This window comes from Wasmannia auropunctata, unplaced genomic scaffold, assembly GCF_000956235.1.
Source record: "Wasmannia auropunctata unplaced genomic scaffold, wasmannia.A_1.0 LD336067.1, whole genome shotgun sequence".
Classification (NCBI taxonomy): domain Eukaryota; kingdom Metazoa; phylum Arthropoda; class Insecta; order Hymenoptera; family Formicidae; genus Wasmannia; species Wasmannia auropunctata.
Window position 1 is genome coordinate 237,257 of NW_012026823.1, and position 6,776 is coordinate 244,032.

The following is a 6,776-nucleotide window of genomic DNA, read 5'->3' on the forward strand; positions in this document are numbered from 1 at the left end:
AAACAAAAAAATTTAAAAAAAGATGAGTTGCTTATACTTCATTAAACCATCGATCATCATAAAAAAAATACTGCCTTTGATTAATGCGTATATAAAGTATCATCATCTCCAGAAGTAGATCATTTATTTATTTACAGCATTAACTAATTTTAAATTTAAAATTTATTTCTCTATAGCAAACATTTTATTTATTACGATTTATTTTAATTTTTAACATTTTTAATATATTTTTGTTAGCAAAAATTTTGAAATTGATAAAAAAGATCTGATTTCTGACAAGATCTAATTTCTTACATAATTTCTCTTTTGCTATTTAATTGTCATTTATTTTTTATTTTCACTGCCAATTACCGTCTAACCACTTACAATCTAATTCGTATTTACTATGCACTTCACTAGAAAATAAAAAATATCTCATAATAAGTATGTAATTTTGTAACAAAATATTATTTTGAAGAAAATATAAGCATAGAAATAATAATAATAATTGAATTTTAAGTAAACCATGCAGCTAATATTGACTCGAAGCTCGAAAATAAAACAGTTTTTCTAAATTTCTAATATCTGCGGCTAAGAAGATATCCGACGGTGATGCAGCACCCTATATACATGCACCTTCTATCAATCACCATATCGCTACGGAATATATGCAAAAAAGACATGCACAGTGAGGCCGACACAACAATAGGGTGAACGACCGCAGTGAAAAATGACAGTGTAGCAGCGAGCTTGACTTTTATGCAAAAGTCACCCCGGAATATCACGTTCAAACGTCCCTTCGCCGTTGAATTGCCCGTGAATTTATGCCGCAAACGCCCATAAATTCGCGGAAAAAGAAAAGGAATGTGTAATAGCGCGGCGAATTAGGGAAAAGGTTGCCCCCATTTGGTGGCGCGCGGTGCAAAACTTTGCTCTTTTAGCGGTTCGAACGTTTCCCTTAGCGGCAGCAACAACGCCAGAGCGATGCAAATTGCAGCCATGCATCGAAAACCTCATTGTAAATGAAATTTGTAAGCCGCGATAAATCCCGCAGCAATATGTCTATTAAGGATTATAAGCGACGTCGACCGATATATATTTAATTAAAATAGCGCAAAATAAGTATATCTGATGCTTTACAATGCAGCAATCTTCCACGTCACAAACATTATAAAAAAAACAAGAATTTTCGGATACACATAATATCCCAGAAACATTTCGAACATTATCTTTAATTCGTTCATGACATAATGGGCAGATTAAAAGAATTTATAATCAAATATACAGATTTTAACTACACTTTGTAATTCTTATAAGAATTAGTATCATCAGTCAATAAAAATCTTAAAATTCGGAAATTATTTTAGCTATTTTAGCATGCGCGTAAGAGATCAGTTATATGTAATCGGTGAAAGTTATTTTTAAAGAGCGAAAGTAAAGAGATTTATTAATTTATCTTCCACCGCGCAAGCATAGCCAACGTACTTTAGAATAGCGGTGAAGTTTCCATTGAAGATATTGAGAGGAGTTAATGCTGGAGAAACGTTTCTCGAAGTGATGGGCGAACGGGAGGCGGATGTCTTACCAGCTATGCTGCCTTTCGAACTAGATTCTAGAGGAAAGAAAGTCTATCGATTTCATTGCTTATCTTGACTTTTAGAACCCGCTGAGCGAGTCCAGTCACATATCTCTTGCGAGCCGTATCTCGTCGCCTCCGATCTTCTTTGTGCACCGCGCCGGCGCTTTTATTTTCCTTCCCATCTCGAGTAAAAAAGTTTACGGTGGAAACCGCTTGATCGCCGAATGTCTGCACCTCTAGTTCCGCATAACGGTCTACATTTCCGCGGAGCCGTATGTATAATTTGTTACGAGACGTTAACGCCGCGGTGCACGACCGCACCGCCGTTCTCTACCTGTGGAACGTACCGCACCGCGCGAATCTCACGACAATGCGATCATCCTACTATACCTGGGAGCACTCGAGTTTATCGTTTTTTTATGAGACACGTAGCGCCGATGTCACTCCAAAAAGGGACACCGGCGCGACACCAGCGCGGTGTTTTATAAAGAAGATATAAAATAGACTCGGAAATGACGGTGGATACGTTCCACGCTGTCACGTTCTACACGATTTATGCGGTCACAGTACATGTAATTTGTGCAGCTCCCTCTCACAAGAAACGAAAAAATAGAAAAGAATGATGCTAGCTGGGAGAAAAAATATTAAACTGTCGTTGAGGCTCACGGCTACTAAGGAAATGGAATTTAATAATTATTAAATATATATGTTTACGTAATTGTTATTTGTATAACATGAACATTACATAATTCAACAAATATATATTCTGAATAATTATAACAATATTACTGATATTGTTGATATTTTTAATATTCTGATCCATGAGTACATGTTTATAATTTAAAGTCAATTAATTATTATATTTTTTTTTTAATAAAGAATCGTGCAATAAGTCTTTTCACAATATAATTTATATTATAAAATAATTATTTTATTACAATTACTTAATTATTATTTTATACAATTATTTTTAAGGCGATGCTGGAAGGTCGGAAAAATTTGTACGATAAAGCAGACTCTTCAGTGTCAGTGGTATCTCTAAATGAACTTCTTACAATATCTTATGGTCTCACTCAAACACGTGGAATATCCTTATCTAACTAATTAAAGTGCCATCTCTTGAAAAATCCTTACTGCTAAACGCAATTTTTGCTGTCTTTACCTTAGCTGAGCGTACGAATTACCACAAATTGCATTCTAATGGATAATTGTTTTTCTATGCTTTCAATCATAGCTCAAAAAGTTTTGTATTATTCGTGCAAGTGATCCGATGCGCGCTAGGTATTTTTTGTGTACATATGAGCTACAGAACTTTTGTACCAATGAAATGTTTACGTCAGGTGACAGGTTATGATAGCTGTACGATCCGAAAAAAGATAATTTTTAATATTTTTTCGTTTTTATTACTAATTTATATCTAGCGCGATTATTTTATGTCTATTTCAATTCTGTAAAAGCGTTTTCGAATCCGTTCCAGTCGTTTCGGAGTTATCCATTAGAATGCAAATGTCGGTATTCCAGCATCGCCTTAAGTTTTCCAAAAAAATTAATTATGCCATTATATGTACGAAAATTCATTATTTATTTCTCTATTTATAAATCTTCTATATGAATCACTGACATTATCTCTGCATCGAATTAAAAAACTCTTACATCGTATAAAATTCGATTAATGGTACCATTAATTTTAAAGTACAGTATGATTCTTTAAAATTAATCCATTTTTCTTCTTGACTGTTTGATTATGTGCAAAAAATCCAGAAACTCAATTTTTCATTTTGCTCATCAAACGCAAATAATTTTTTCCTCTCTAATAGTTCTCGGAAATAACGTATAGCGTAACAAAACCGTTAAACGAAAACCATAGTGTGTCGATATTTTCCGTTGCACCAGGACTCGGGAACAATGGATGGGTCGAAACATTAAATGAACACAGATCCTAAGATTTCACGTGCGCAGTTCGGAGTCAAAACCGATTTTGCGGCAATTCAATTTCAGGAGAAGAAAGTTAGAAAGGTGGAAAGACTGCACAGCTCTTGGGAGATGCGGGATGCGAGGAGATTCCGAGTAGGGTCGCCAAAGTTTGGCGGAAGTGGAAAGTTCGACGATCGTGGCCTCGAATCTACCATTAGATCGCGAATACGGCTCGGCCTATTCTCGACAATCAGATTTCGGTCGGGGACATTTCGGTAGAAAGGTAAACTTTAACGATAGTGATCTGTTAGAACCAACGGATCGTCTCGATCTCATTTTTAGTATTCGACTGCAGATAGAGTTTTGACAGTATTTTTTTTTAATGTAGTTAAAAGTGCAAATAAAGAAAAATTTCGAAGACAAAGATATTATTTTACTTTTAGTGATACAACTATCTTGAACAAAGTATAAAATTATAGAAAGAGGAACTTTTTGTTTTATCTATAAAGTTTCTTTGTTGTCCGTTCTTTAATTTTCCAGTAAATTGAGTATTTCCCTATTCAAAATTATCGATATTATCTTGATGCATAATGCATTGCGTGCGCACGGAATTAAAAGATACTTATTATTGATAAAATATCATCATCAATAAATGCTTCATGTTTATTAATCCACTAAAATCACTCGGCAAAATTTTAATTAACGAACTCAGTTTGTAATTCAAATGCATAGATATGAATCTAATTTGGGAAAGGATTTGGACAAAATATCAATTACAATTAAATGTTAAAATATTTACCTCTCATTATGAATCATGTTTTAAATTAAGTTATATTATATCAACATAATTTTATTAAAAATTTGTATGCAAAATAAAAAATTGTTTAGCGGATATAATTTATTTGCTTTTATGAGATATTATATACGGTAGATGCATTATTCAAAACCACACACACATTTTTAATTTTTAAAAATTAATTATTTCATGCATTCAAAGCTCACTGTTAGTTTATGCAGTTTTTCTTTTATTTTTCTCTCATTGCAGTCTCTTTTATAATATACAATAACAAAAATTATAATATAATATACAAAGACAATAATTGCTTGAGAAAAAGAGAAAAAGGTATAAGCAATACCAAAATCAGTCCAAGTGGATTTGAAAGAAGAAATTTCTGAAGAAGTTTCGCGCGCAACAAAGTTTACAAACTTCATATTCTACCTTGATGAACTTTTCGTGTAACGTAGTTCATGCGACTCGTAACATTCGAAGAAACAAAAATAAACTCGTCATCGATAATGCGATAAAAAAAAGGCAGTTATCTAAGTTTAAGAAATAATTGTCCATATATGAAGCGTATAATCGTGTTGCGAAATATTTTTAAACACGACAATCTTGTGCAAAATTTAATAAAATAAAACATATTTTAGTTTCTCTATCTACAAAAATATGACTACAACTTGTTAATATAACATTAACACATCTTCCATAAAATAATTTTTTTAGATACGCACAATTCAAGAAAGAAGGATTAATTATTGAACACGATTATTAGTATTAATTAACAGCAAATCAAAATAATTTATTTCATTAATTAAATAAAAAAATTAATTGAAGAATAAAATGACGGAAAGAATTTCGAACTGCAGGTGAGTAGTTTTGTTTTGTGCTCGAGTATCGGGTCGTCTGCGAAATTTTGTTACAAAGCAAAGTTCACGAGCCGGTAACAGGAATGGCCTGAAGGACACTGCCGTAACTCCTCGGGAGTTTCGGCGGATCGAGAAACTTCGGCATGCTACGCAGAAAGTTGTCCCGCCGCTGAGAATACGACCACTTGCTGCTCTAGGTCCAGCTTTCGAGGCCGGCAACTTTTGCTTTCCAACGACGTGCCCGTCGTGTCTGTTATCGCCCGTTTTCCGATGTTCGAATCTGTTAATACTGAACTGTAATTACGAACCATTGTGTGAGAGTCGTGGCTATGCATTCATTGTTCCACGGTTTCAATTAAGAGAACAACTAATTGTAACAAACTACTTAAGTTTTTCATTAGAAGAGATGTTGACAATTCATAAGTTGCGAAAAAGAGATATTAAGTTAAATTTTTTTCACAAAAGTTTACTTGAAATAAGAAATCGAAATTATGATTACAAAAAGGCAGATTTTCAGATTTATGTCTATACATATTGTAATGTTATTAAGTCGATTTTAAGATACGAAAGAGATTTTGTTAGGTTGCCCATACCTGTTTTACATTAATCAAATTCTAACAAGTAAATGCTAAGATTAAAATTATAGAAATACCTATTTATTTAAAAATTAACATTTATTTTAAAATAATTTTATCGAGTAACTTTGTACATGACTGACATAAAGATGGCAGATAATTTCTTTTTAATAACTGGTCATTTATGACTGAAGAAATAATCCTGCTAATTCGAAAACTTTGACCAATGGATGTACTATCTAAAGTACCGTGTCTTGAATTCTTAATTCGAACAGACTTTAAACGGATTATATTTTGCGCAAAAAATCCTTCATCTTTTTCTCTCAAAGGATATTCTATCCTCTTCAACGTCCGTCGAAACTTATTTTAAAATTTATGTTCTAGCAGATAAATTGATTCTCCTAAATAATTTCTTTTACGCTACCTTGTAAGAAAACTGAAGTGAGATTAAGAAAACCGTTTGTCCTTCATGTATTTTTTATTTTTACACATATTTTTAGAATACATTGGGCTCAGAAATTTGGTTTAGAAATGATATTTCGAATATCAGATGTTCCAGATACATACCTCCGAAATATATCTGTCTGTCTTTGCTGTTGACAAATATCCTTGCTTGTGATCTAATTTTGATCCGCATTATTTCAAAAATTGTTATCAAAGGAAAAAGTTCTTCATTAAATGTGCAGACTGCAAGCAAAAACAGCAACCTTTATGATTTTTAGATATGTTGAATTACATTGATGTTACACAACGAGCTTGAATCCCAGACTATGTTCTCCTTTCCGATTGAATTGAACTTCACATTTTTCACACACATTTATCACATTTTTTACATTTTACAACTGTACTCAACGTTTAAAGAATGGATGCAAAAATATAATGGACGTATAAAATTATAACCATGCAACGCAAATCAACTATTATCTCATTATTATTCAAATTTCGAAGTTATTCCGCGTGCTGGCAAACATTGTTTTATTTTCACTTATACATATATGTATAATTACTACAAAAACGTCTTTTTTAAATTATATCCTCGGACGATTATTTTCTCCTCGTTCTATTTTAATTCTATCCAGTAA